The following is a 14,268-nucleotide window of genomic DNA, read 5'->3' on the forward strand; positions in this document are numbered from 1 at the left end:
TTAGGCACAATTTGTAGGATACACATTTATAGGATTTGATGAAATGTGTGTGTGTACATACATACACCTTGCTTGAGAATCTCACCCAGCTTCACTTCATTTTTCAAAATTGAATTCCTTTTGCTCTGGTTCCACTTTACCATTTTTCAAATCTCATCTTTCTATTTCTTTGTTTACATTTAGGAATTTATATATCTCTGCAAGGTACCAACACTTTCAAAATAATGTTTCAAATAAATGATTAGGCTGCATAATTTGACTGTCAGATCCAAAATTATTTCTTATCCAAATAAAAAATTTTAATTACTTAGGCACAGATTCCATGAGAGAGGAAGCTATTCCCCAGCTAATCTGTAGACAGAGGTGTTTAATGGATTAGGCTTGGCTAGAAGGTTGATCAAGTCAGCCTCTGATGAACCCATCCTAATTTTTAAATTTTTAAATATTCAACTGAATAACATATTCTTAAGGAATGTAATGCAATTTTAATCCCATTTTATGAAAGCAAAAATACACATGAAACAGGTGATGGGGAGAATGAGGACTATTTGGTACAAGTAGCAGAGTGATGGTATTTGCTTATTCTCTATTATAAATATGAGAATAAAACATTTCATGTATGCTAGTGTGTATTGTCAGGGGTTACTTCATGATATCTTAGTGGGGAAAACATACAGAAATGACTCAATGGCCCAGACTAAATTAACACCTACTGAAATATTCTTAATAATTGTTCATATAAAATAGGAAAAAGAGGGAAATGGAAAAAACATACTCTCCACCTGAAGGGCTTGACAAAAAGGCTAGCTTTTACAGAGCATGCAGCTTTGAAGTGTTTAGAACTGAATCATCAGGCTTTCAGTCAGTCAGTTTAGTCACTCAGTCGTATCCGACTCTTTTGCAACCCCATGGACTGCAGCACTCCAGGCTTCCCTGTCCATCACCAACTTCTGGAGTTTACCCAAACTCATGTCCATTGAGTCAGTGATGCCATCCAACCATCTCATCCTCTGTAGTCCCCTTCTCCTCCTACTTTCAATTTTTCCCAACATCAAGGTCTTTCCCAATGAGTCAGTTCGTTACATCAGGTGGCCAAAGTATTGCAGTTTCAGCTTCAGCATCAGTCCTTCCAATGAATATTCAGGACTAATTTCATTTAGGATGAACTGGTTGGATCTCTTTGCAGTCCAAGGGACTCTCAAGAGTCTTCTCCAACACCATAGTTCTAAAGCATCAATTCTTCATGCTCAGCTTTCTTTATAGTCCACCTCTCACATCCATACATGACTACTGGAAAAACCATCGCTTTGATTAGACAGACCTTTGTTGGCAAAGTAATGTCTCTGCTTTTGAATATGCTATCTAGGTTGGTCATAACTTTCCTTCCAAGGAGCAAGCATCTTCTAATTTCATGGCTGCAGTCACTATCTGCAGAAAGTCTGTCATGTTTCCACTGTTTCCCCATCTATTTGCCATGAAGTGATGGGACCGGATGCCATGATCTTAGTTTTCTGAATGAGTTTTAAGCCAACTTTTTCACTCTCCACTTTCACTTTCATCAAGAGGCTCTTTAGTTCTTCTTCCCTTTCTTTCATAAATGTGGTGGCATTTGCATATCTGAGGTTCTTGATATTTCTCCTGGCAATCTTGATTCCAGCTTGTGCTTCATCGAGCCTGGCATGTCTCATGATGTACTCTGCATAGAAGTTAAATAAGCAGGGTGACAATATACAGCCTTGACGTACTCCTTTCCCGATTTAGAACCAGTCTATTGTTCCATGTCCAGTTCTAACTGTTGCTTCTTGATCTGCATAAAGATTTCTCAGGAGCCAGGTCAGGTAGTCTGGTATTCCCATCTCTTTCAGAATTTTCCACAGTTTATTGTGATCCACACAATCAAAGGCTTTGGTGTAGTCAATAAAGCAGAAATATATTAAGCTACCAATGGTATTTTTCACAGAGCTAGAACAAATAATTTCACAATTTGTATGGAAATACAAAAAAAAACCTCGAATAGCCAAAGCTATCTTGAGAAAGAAGAATGGAACTGGAGGAATCAACCTGCCTGACTTCAGGCTCTACTACAAAGCCACAGTCATCAAGATAGTATGGTACTGGCACAAAGACAGAAATATAGATCAATGGAACAAAATAGAAAGCCCAGAGATAAATCCACGCACATATGGACACCTTATCTTTGACAAAGAAGGCAAGAATATACAATGGATAAAAGACAATCTCTTTAACAAGTGGTGCTGGGAAAACTGGTCAACCACTTGTAAAACAATGAAACTAGAACACTTTCTAACACCATACACAAAAATAAACTCAAAATGGATTAAGATCTAAACGTAAGACCAGAAACTATAAAACTCCTAGAGGAGAACATAGGCAAAACACTCACCGACATAAATCACAGCAGGATCCTCTATGACCCACCTCCGAGAATGCTGGAAATAAAAGCAAAAATAAACAAATGGGACCTAATTAAAATTAAAAGCTTCTGCACAACAAAGGAAACTATAAGCAAGGTGAAAAGACAGCCTTCAGAATGGGAGAAAATAATAGTAAATGAAGTAACTGACAAACAACTAATCTCAAAAATATACAAGCAACTCCTACAGCTCAGTTTCAGAAAAATAAACAACCCAATCAAAAAATAGCCCAAAGAACTAAACAGACATTTCTCCAAAGAAGACATACAGATGGCTACAAACACATGAAAAGATGCTCAATATCACTCATTATCAGAGAAATGCAAATCAAAACCACAATGAGGTACCATTTCATGCCAGTCAGAATGGCTGTGATCCAAAAGTCTACAAGCAATAAATGCTGGAGAGGGTGTGGAGAAAAGGGAACCCTCTTACACTGCTGGTGGGAATGCAAACTAGTACAACCACTATGGAGAACAGTGTGGAGATTCCTTTAAAAACTGGAAACAGAACTGCCTTATGACCCAGCAATCCCACTGCTGGGCATACACACCAAGGAAATCAGAATTGAAAGAGACACATGTACCCCAATGTTCATCACAGCACTGTTTATAATAGCCAGGACATGGAAGCAACCTAGATGCCCGTCAGCAGACGAATGGATAAGAAAGCTGTGGTACGTATACACAATGGAGTATTACTCAGCCATTAAAAAGAATACATTTGAATCAGTTCTAATGAGGTGGATGAAACTGGAGCCTATTATACAGAGTGAAGTAAGCCAGAAAGCAAAACACCAATACAGTATACTAACACATATATATGGAATTTAGAAAGATGGTAACGATAACCTTGTATGTGAGACAGCAAAAGAGACACTGATGTATAGAACAGTCTTTTGGACTCTGTGGGAGAGGGAGAGGGTGGGATGACTTGGGAGAATGGCATTGAAACATGTATAATATCATATAAGAAATCAATCGCCAGTCCAGGTTCGATGCACGATACAGGATGCTTGGGGCTGGTGCACTGGGATGACCCAGAGGGATGGTATGGGGAGGGAGGTGGGAGGGGGGTTCAGGATGGGGAACACATGTATACCCGTGGTGGATTCATGTTGATGTATGGCAAAACCAATACTAGGCAAAAATACTGGAGTGGGGTGCCATTGCTTTCTCCGTTAAGTAATTAGCCTCCAATTAAAATAAATAAATTTAAATTAAAAAAATAATTAAACAAATAAAGCAGAAGTAGATATTTTTCTGGAGCTCTTATGATCCAGCGGATGTTGGCAATTTGATCTCTGGTTCCTCTGCCTTTTCTAAAACCAACTTGAACATCTGGAAGTTCACAATTCAGGTACTGTTGAAGCCAGGCTTGGAGAATTTTGAGCATTACTTTACTAGTGTGTGAGATGAGTGCAATTGTGCAGTAGTTTGAGCATTCTTTGGCATTGCCTTTCTTTGGGATTGGAATGAAAACTGACCTTTTCCAGGCCTGTGGCCACTGCTGAGTTTTCCAAATTTGCTGGCATATTGAGTGCAACACTTTCACAGCATCATCTTCCAGGATTTGAAATAGCTCAACTGGAATTCCATAACCACTAGCTTTGTTCATGGTAATGCTTCCTAAGCCCCACTTGACTTCACATTCCAGGACGTCTGGCTCTAAGTGAGTGATCACACCATCCTGGTTATCTGGGTCATGAAGATCTTTTTTGTATAGTTCTTCTGTGTATTCTTGCCACCCCTTCTTACTATCTTCTGCTTCTGTTAGGCCCATACCATTTGTGTCCTTTATTGTGCCCATCTTTGCATGAAATGTTCCCTTGGTGTCTCTAATTTTCTTGAAGAGATCTCTAATCTTTCCCATTCTGTTGTTTTCCTTTAAGGGGGGCAACAAACGAAGATGTAACTCACTGAATAGATGAACTTTACCCATCACTAAGCCTCTGATCTGACCATCTGTTTCCATTAACTCTTCTCCAGCCTGTTGCCCCAACCTACACCCACATATGGAGCAAAACTTCTGTGCTTCACAGTAAGCTTAGTGCCAAGATAGATATCAAAGATGCACAACAGGGCACCTTCCCTTAAGGAACTTCATTCATTTATTTTCATTGAACATATCAGTCCATCAGCCTTGACTTTATACCTGTGTACCTGTGTATACCTTTATACCTATGTACGTAACATACTACAAGATGATCAAGGTGCTCAGAAGCAATAGTCAGTTCCTTCCCAGAAATGACCTACAGCCTGGTTGAAAAACCAAATAAAAGAGTTTTTACAACAAACTGAAAATTGTGTGGCAAAGAGGAAGAAGAAGGCTGGACACAGCAGCCAAACCAACTAGGAGGGGGATCAGAGGGAAGTCGGCGTGACGCTAATAATCATAATGACAAAGCTACTCTATAAGCATTTACTTTGCCTCAGGTATGAAGGTCAGAAATAAGTTTTAGGGTGACCATGTACATAAAGACCCACAGGACTTGTCCAGTAATAGAAAGAGGCAAGGAAGATACTTTTGCTATCTTTTGCGGAGTTCTGCAGAATTCAAGAATCCTAAGAGTTGTGTGCCAATGCGCGTGCATATTTTTGTTGTGCATGGGATATATGGCAAGTAGAAAGGACTTCAGGAAGACAGGAAGCCACGGGGTAAACACTGCAGAAAGTTTCCAGATCAAAGCATAGAGCAGTTTAGCAGGTCTATTCTGAGATTAACTGCATGAACAAAGTTATGAATGTAACAAAGTAGGAAAACAATCACCAATGGGAAGATAAACCTCTACAGAGATTCTTCTACACAGTCTCAAACAGAAAAAGAAAATATTTTGAACAAAATACTGACGAACACTTAAATAAAAGTACAGAATCCCTTTTGGAGTTAAGTCTTAGGGTAACCAAAAATATAAGAAGCAGCTCATGCTTTCAGTAACTAGAACTAATCCAAAGCAAACTGAATTTGTCAGAGTGTCTTTTCCCTAATACCACGTGAAACCTGAACAACATCAAATAGCATCTCTTAAAAATGCAGCACAGAATCAAAACCAAAACTGTTACATGTTGTTATAAAAATTTTCCAGATTCATAAAATTTAAGGCAATGGGTTACATCTATGTGCTAATTTTCTGCAAAGTCAAAGAAATTTATTTGTCCTGTGTAGATCTGCACTCAAAACAAATGAAATATACACACAACCTAATTTTTGTTTGTGCCTGCAGCTGTGAGAACAGCAAGGTAACTTGTGATCCTGGCCTGTGACTACTGACTCTGAATGCGAGATCACTGTGTTGTTTGTTCATTTCCTATACAAAGTGAGTTGAGTCAAACAAAACACTTGAATGGTATCCTTCACTTTCAAAGTTCTTTTCAAATGATGGCCACTTAAAGAAATGAATGCCTCCTCGGAGTTTAGGAAACCATTGTCTATTGAGGCAAATTTACTGTTCTACTTTGTAGGATTGGGTTTCAGGTGTAAGAACTGCAGTTGTGCTTGAAATGTATTTTCAAAGACACTGTCATGGAGAACTATAAAGCAGCTTTCAAGTACTGTTTCCAAATACATTTGCTAAGTGATAGGGCAAAGTGTAAAACAATGGCCAAAGCTTTACTCTAAACAGAGATGTTGGTCTTTTTCTTTTTCTTCCTTTTCCTGACCAGAAAGACAAGCTTCCACAGATCTCTGGAGAGCTTTGCCTCTGGTCACTCCGAGTGTATATTAGCAGTCCATTAAAAGCTTGCATCCTGATCATATCTTAAAATGAACTGTGGGGGTATCTGCTTATACTCGTATTGTCTGCTTTGCCACAGCACTAGGGTTCCCGAAAGGAGGCAAGGTTTCCACTAGAGGAACGCTCTCTCATTTCACCCACAGAGCCACAGCCGCCCAGAGATTGCTCCATCACAATGAACTTCACTTTGGACAAAAAGCCACTGTGCTCCATTTTTGCCTCCGTATTTGTAATGACTAGGATTTGTCTTCGGATCCAATCACAAGCCTGCACGTGAGGTGAAGGAATGCAGACTGTCCCTGGCATCTGAATATATGCTACATTTGCTTAGAATTTGCAGCTCCAAGAAAAGGCTTCCACTTAACCTACCGTCACCAGAACAAGACAGTCACAGTACAGGGCAGCAGAACGCCCCAATCGGCCGACGGAATCAATCCAAGTGTCAAAGAGAGATACTGCTGAAAGGAAACATAAAAACAGATAAAATGAACCACTTTCAAAATGTCTGGACAGATGGGGACTGAGAGTCCTGGGGAACTCTACATTCACATTCCATGCACAGTAATGTCTCTGTCCTCATAGCACATAGTGTAATGGTCCAGACGTGATGGGTGCGCACAGCACAGCCAGCCTCACACACTGTGACTGGATGTGTAGCAGGTTACCTCTGCACGATTGCCATTCCATAACCTCTCACCACCCAGATATGATCCTCAACACAATCACACACACACCCCAGACACATCACATGTGCACAATTCAGTGATTGCTATAATTATACCAGTTTACTCAACATTATCTAAAAAGAAGATAAGAGAAGAGGTGAACGTCAGAATGTTAGTAGCACTGGAGACTTGGGGCTCGGGCTGGTTCATTCACTACAGACTCATGGGTATGTGCAACGCCTTTTAAGACTAGACTTTGCTGCCCTGTGTGGCCACAGAGTCATTGATTAAACCTCGGATATATTCCTGCCTCACCACCCCACACACACAGAGTCATACAAAGTTAGTGAATTAAAGCAAGAATTTTAGCGATAACATAGAGGAAACATATACACTACCATATGTAAATCAGAGAGCCAGTGGAAATTTGCTATATGGTGCAAGGAGCTCAACCTTGGTGCTCTGTGACAACCTAGAGTGGCAGGAAGGAGTGGGAGGTGGAAGGGAACCTCAAGAGGGAGGGGATATACATCTACCTGGGGCCTATTCATGTTGATATGTGGCAGAAACCAACACGGTATTGTAGAGCAATTATCCTCCAATTAAAAATAAATAAGCTTAAAAAAATGGCCAATCACCCATCCAGGAGAGTTCTAGATAGTTTTAAATGAATGCAGGCTAAAAATGCAAATCCTGAGACTCTGAGTCACTGTCCTCTTTAATTATAAACAACATTAATTAGGAAACTACTGCCAGACATTGTTCTAGGCAATGTATACATTCAATTTTCTGCAATTATTATAACAACACTATGAGATAGAAACTACTATCCACGTCCCATTTTAGAGAGGAGAAAACTGAGGGGCCAACAGGTAAAGCAGCCTCCCCACTGAATATCACAAAATCACCACCAAATAGTCTACTTTAGAATTCAAAACCACCCTGGTTGATTTTCTTAAATAAGCTCCTGTTAAACCACATAGATTGGCACCAATATGTTCCAACTAAACCTTTTTGTAAACCACATGGTCAGACTTGGGGTAAGTTTTCAAATAGTTTGAACACAATATAATATAAACATTTTAAAAGTATAATCTAATTCTAAATATAGAATTTAGCCATTTTGTGATGAGTCAGATACTGCTTTGAAATCTTTCAGGGTTACCATAGGATCTAGCAGTCACACTCCTTGGCGATTACCCAAAGGGACTGATAACTTACACCCACACAAAAGCCTACACACAAATATTCATGGCAACTTCATTCATAGTTGCGAAAATGAAAGCAATCAAGATCTCCTTCAACAGGTGAATAGATAAATTGTGGTATACCCATACAATGGAATATTATACAGCATTAAAAAGCAACAAGCAAGGAAAAGATAAGGAGGAATATTTCTCTTAGATGCATATAAGTTAAAGAAGTCCATCTGAAAAGACTACATCATTATATGACATTCTGGAAAAGGCAAATGTGTGGAGACAGTAAAAGGTCAGTGGTTGCCAGAGGTCTAGGGTGACGAAGAGAGAGATGTATCCATGGAATACGGGGACTGTTACTGTCTGAAACTATTCTGTTTGAGGTTATAATGGTAGCTACCTGTCTATGCATTTGATAAAACCCAAAGAACACGCAATACAAAGAATGAACTCTAGTGTAAACTCTGGACTTGAGCTGATAATAAGGTATCAATGTTGGCTCATCAATTATAACAAATGTACTAAATTAATGCAAAACAGTAATAATATCAGAAACCGTGTGTCTGAGGAGGGATGAGGGGATAAGTATAAACTCTTACTTTCTGCTCGATTTTTCTGTAACCCAAAAACTGCTCTAAAAATACGCTTATTAATATTTTCAATAAATGCCACAGAACAGCACACAGCGATGTTCTGAAGATGACTGCCAAGTTGTCTCAGTCGTGCCCATCTTTTTGAGACCCCATGGACTGCAGCCCACCAGCCTCCTCTGTCCATGGGCTTCTCCAGGCAAGAATATTGGACTGGGTGGCCATGCCCTCCTACAGGGGATCTGCCTGACCCAGGGATGGAACGCTGCATCTCTTACATCTCCTACACTGGCAGTCGGGCTCTTCACCACTAGGACCACCTGGAAAGCCCTTTTGAAGATGAGCAATTATTAAGTATGAAAAATAAAGCCATCAAATTAGTTTTACTCGTGAAGCCAATTCAGCAATAGCTTTCAGGTATTATTGTTCTTTACAACACAATGATACTGAAATATTCCACTGTGTCCTTCCCTTTTCCTTTTTTTCCCTTTTTCATCAAAGAAAACTTTTCCTACCGAAAAATATTTGGCAAATTCTCTGGAAATAAAAGTCTTCTGCTCATGTACTTTGCCACCTCATGATAAACAAGTTTGTTTTCACCGGAAATCTGCTTTGGGGGCTTTTGCAAAAACACACCACACTTGTGCTTTCTAACAGAGAAGGAAACCGAAGGTTGGAGGTCACATTCTAGTTGCAGTGAAAACACGGGCCACTTGGCTGCTGAAAGCTTGGCAGTTTTCAGAACTACAATCAGGAGACTCTTGATGGAAAAGAAAACATAAAGAAATCAGGAAAAATGAAGAAAAATGCTAGCAAACAGTAGCAACCGACCCTGCAGTATAGTTCTTGGTTCGTTTTTATGTTTGTGGATGCGTGTGTGTGTGTGTGTTTTCACACATGCATCCACTGGGAAACGTTTATTAAATAGGGAGCTAAAGGAAATACACACAAAAGCCGCTGGGCATGGTTTCTTCCCTCTTTGAAAGAAAAACCCAATTCGTTCTAAGCTTATTTCTTTTCTTATTCAAATTAGATTTAAAGGGTCATAGGCAGGGTTGTGGAGCTTATCACCATCACAAGTGAAAAACAAGTCCAAGAAAGCCTTATCTTCGAAGTCACAAGAGAATTCCCTTGTGCTGAAATAAAAGGTCACGTTAAAAGGCAGCAATTGTAAGAAACACAAGATTCTATGTCCTTTGTCGCCCTTAACTCAAATGAGTAACCTGTGGGAAGCATCTTCCGAAAGGCAGGTCCACTGCACTACCCGGCTGTCAGCATCAGCTGACACTCACAGCCTTTCCAAGATGCAAGAGCAAGGCCTGGAGGACAAAGGAGCCGGCCAGCGCCTGGAGTCACGTCCTGCTGCTGACCAGCACGGGGCACCCCTGGGGAATTCAGCAGGAGTCCCAAACACAATACAGCCTTAGTGAGCAAAGTCAAGGAGGCAGACCCCAGAGAGAGTCCACTTGCTAGAGAAAGCCTGCTTGTCTTCAGCATCCATCACCTTCAAGGATTTATCTTCAGCTCAACTTTATAATACAGAACATGTTCAGGTTTTCTGTAGCCCCAATATCTCAGCAACTCGGATTAAAACTGGCCCTCCCCTGCTACCAACTCCGATGAAACCCTGTCCTTCAGGGCAGCACTGAGCTGTACTTTCCCTTCATCTGCTATGAAAACACGGTCTCTTTAAAGGAGCCTGCACTTGCCTTTAGGTTACTACTCACTTAACCCAGATAAGCCTGTTCTCTGAGTCACATTTATTTTCAAAGCTCAACTCAGACAAGGAAATAGAGTAGGTGTGACATGCCTAAATAATGTGTAGATATGTGTTTAAAAAAATTCATCTCTTCCATATAAAAACGAGGACCAAACACACTCACAAAGACATCCCACAACGCCTCTCCCCAGTCAACCTCCTCTCCCCTCTAGACTTCCCCTCTCAAGAGAGAAAGCAGAACAGGATGCAACTAACAAGAGAACCAAACAGAAAAGGGCTGAAGATGGACACGGTAATAAAAGAGATAGTACAGGGAAAATAAGGGCCAGAAGCCTCTGACTGAGGCTGTCTTCCCCCTTTTTTAAGGTTTTTGACATAGAGCACTTAATGGATTTTTCCAGAAAAATGAAAGTGGGGTAGTGATGGTGTTGAAATCAGCAGTACGGTATGGCTACAATTTACAGACTGTGTCATTTTGTGGGGTTTTGGAAAGAGAAACAAATAGAGATAAAAATTACATCTTAGGGAAGTCAGTTATGAGTTCTCTGGACTCTGGGTGGTGGAAACAAGAGTTACTTCCTGGGCAAGACAAGCACAGCCACACTGCTGGGGGGTGGGGAGGTGGGAGGAGCCAAGCACCCTGTTCCCTACTTGAAAAATATTTCCAGTCAGAAGAGAGTCACGTGCAGTGTAACTGACCTAAATTCTCCCTGCTGCTACTATTCATTCTCCCTTCCTTTCACATCATGATTCCCTGCATATGCTTTATTCTCTATCAGTTCATTCAGAGAACCCTAGCTTTGCTTTAAAATTTATTTTAAAAGCCACAGTGTTTTTAGATTTGTATCAGATGCAGCTACTAAGCTCTAGAAATTTTGTTTCAAACTTTCTTGAGCCGGAAATGCATTCACAAACAACACAAACAAGTATTGTATACTGGAATACCTCTGCTTGTATTGTTACTGCTACTAACAATAAAACATACAGAGAATCTGCTCAAAAAAAATTTTATCTGCATTAAGATGCAAGATTTTTGATGATGGTTAAGTTCATGCCAGTAATTATTTCTAGCAAGATCCACAGACAGAAACAACAACAGCAAAAAAAAAAAAAAAACAAATCCTGAACATGGGATTTTAAAATATGAACGTATTCACTTGCAAACTGTTTTCCTTTACCAATAATCCTTTTAAATTTTCTTTGAAATCTCTGTTATTGAAAACTGTCAGTTCAAAACTTTTTAAAAATGACATGGGATTTGTTGAAGAAAAATCTGGAATCCACACTGCCTAGGCAGAAAAAAGCAAATGAAAAAATATCTCCCTAAAACCTTCCATAATTTAAGAAAGCAGAACTGGTGTATGTATGTCTATATATTCTAAGAAATGTGGCCTTTGCATTATTGATACTCAGTATAATCCCTGTGCCCAACAACTGTTGAATGCATAGCTGTGAAAATGAAAACCTCTCGGGTAGAACAGATGCCTCCGTTATTCCCTTTGCTCATCTGAAAGATGAGTATAAATGTTTCTTCACAGCTTTTCTTTACTTATTGGAAGTCTACAGGGACTTGAATCTCAGACTCAAAACCTCTCTCATGTGGTAATTCTATTTCCTTCATAACATATTTTTTGTTCAAACTAGAAAAAAAGCAGAACAGTTCATTACTCTTCAAAAGTGCTTTTATCTTGAGCTGAGACGAAAACCGTCTTCAGCTGATTATACATACTTCTCTGTATACATACTTCTCTGGACACAAGTATACATACTTCTCTGGACACAAGCCTCCACTCAACATTATCTTCAGAGGCAAGTATGTCATAGGGTAAATGGTGCTGGTCAAGGACGCATCAGAACATCTCAGACTAAACCGTGGCTTCCATCAACCCTGAAAACATCCATGTTCTCACAAGAGTGGAGCCTTGCTCAAGGATTCACAAAGAGGAAGAGAAAATATGGTATCAAAGATAACAGCAGAGAGGCTTCTCCTGTCTCCACGAGGGAAGTCAGTGTGGTTAGAGGCTGAATGACAGCAGGAAGACCTTGCTCTGCCTTTGATCAGCTGCATCACTTTGGGCAAGCCTCCTGGCATCAAGCCCTATGCTACAAAATAAGTAGTTTGGGACTACAATCTCCAAAGAACATTTATAGCTCTCATAGCTCTAGGATCTAACTATCTATATTCTATAATCTGATATTTAAAGAAATTGCTCCCTGATAACACAGTGGAAAATTAAAATACAGGACACTTCCATTTTCTTTGTTTCTGGGCTTTTTTTAGCCTATGCTAATACCTCTGCTTGATTTATTCTCACTTTTTTGTGTGTGGTTTGACACACTCCTTTCCATTCTTCAAACCCTTATCCAAAGTTTCCTTTATTGATAATGAAGGGAAAATGAGTCATTCCCTTCTCTATGCTGGGTAGCAGCTACCTCTGTTAATATTGATAATATCATGAGCAAAAATATCTATAATCCTTATACATTATTATCTTTGGGTACTGCTGCTGCTACTGCTAAGTCGCTTCAGTCGTGTCCAACTCTGTGCGACCCCATGGACTGCAGCCTACCAGGCTCCTTCATCCATGGGATTTTCCAGGCAACAGTACTGGAGTGGGGTGCCATTGCCTTCTCCCATCTTTGGGTACAGAGGGCAGTAAACAGTGTTAGGCTCAACAGAAGTGCACACTGAGTCACAGTGGAATGAATGGACTATCACATGACTATCATCTCTGACTATTAATGACACCAATACAATGTCTGTGAAGACAAAATGTGTACATAACAGTGGACAGCCATCTCAAAATGATGGTAAAGCACAGAAACAGACAGTGAAAGAAATATCACAGCAAAATTAACAGGACTTACCTTTATACATAGAGAAGCTTCTAAAGTTACGTCAAGGATTATGTACATACATATATACAACAGACTATTACTCAACCATTAAAAAGAATGAAATAATGCCATTGTAGCAACATGAATGGAGCTAGAGGTTGTCATATTAAGTGAAGTAAGTCAGAGAAGGAGAAACATTATGATATCCCTTACCTGTGGAATCTACAATGAAATGATACAAATGAACTTATTCACAAAAACAGACAGAGACTCATAGTCCAACTCTCGCATCCATACATGACCACTGGAAAAACCATAGCCTTGACTAGCTGTATTTAAAATGGATAACCAACAAGGAGCTACTGTCCAGCACATGGAACGCAGCTCACTGTTATGTGGCAGCCTGGATGGGAGGGGAGTCTGGGGGAGAACGGATGCATGTATTTGTATGGCTGAGCCCCTTCGCTGTTCACTTGAAACTATCACAACATTGTTCACTGGTTATACTCCAACATAAAGCAAAAAGTTTTTTTAAAAAATTTAAAGGAAGATTAGACAACATTGGGACTATTGAGCCATTAGGCAGTGCCCATTCCAGGTCTTCATACCTAAAGCAATCCAATTTCAACGAAGTTTACCCCAGGAGGAAAAGTTTAGTCTTAAAAGAAAAACCTGCATGATCCAAGAAAGATTTCCCTTCCCCTGAGGTCCCAAAATGAATTTCACAGAACCTTAGAACATGGCTTTGCTGCTTGTGCTGCTGTTGTTTTCAGGGCCCGTTTCACTGAAGCCGTGATTGATGTGATCAAATCAAAAATAGGCAGAAAACCTACAAACTATCACAGGGAAGAAAGTGAAAGTGAAAATGTTAGTTGCTCAGTCGTGTCCAACTCTTTGAGACCCCGTGGACTAGAGCCTGCCAGGCTCCTCTGTCCATGGAATTCTCCAGGCAAGAATACTGGAATTGACTGCCTTCTCTAGGGAATCTTCCCAACCCAGAGATCAAACCTGGGTCTCCTGCATCGCAGGCAGATTTACCTCTGAGCCACCAGGGAAGTAGATCACAGGAAAAAATAAGTCAATTAAAA

The 14,268-nt window shown here is 40.1% G+C and overlaps 1 protein-coding gene across 8 annotated transcripts in view; it reads right to left on the bottom strand.

Annotated features, from left to right (window-relative positions):
- Nucleotides 1-14,268, bottom strand: part of GPM6A (glycoprotein M6A) — a 256,966-nt gene that overhangs the window by 224,878 nt on the left and 17,820 nt on the right. The window lies entirely within an intron of this gene.

This window comes from Bos grunniens, chromosome 27, assembly GCF_055505025.1.
Source record: "Bos grunniens cultivar Pamir isolate PY7600 chromosome 27, Bosgru_T2T1.0, whole genome shotgun sequence".
Taxonomy (NCBI): Eukaryota; Metazoa; Chordata; class Mammalia; order Artiodactyla; family Bovidae; genus Bos; species Bos grunniens.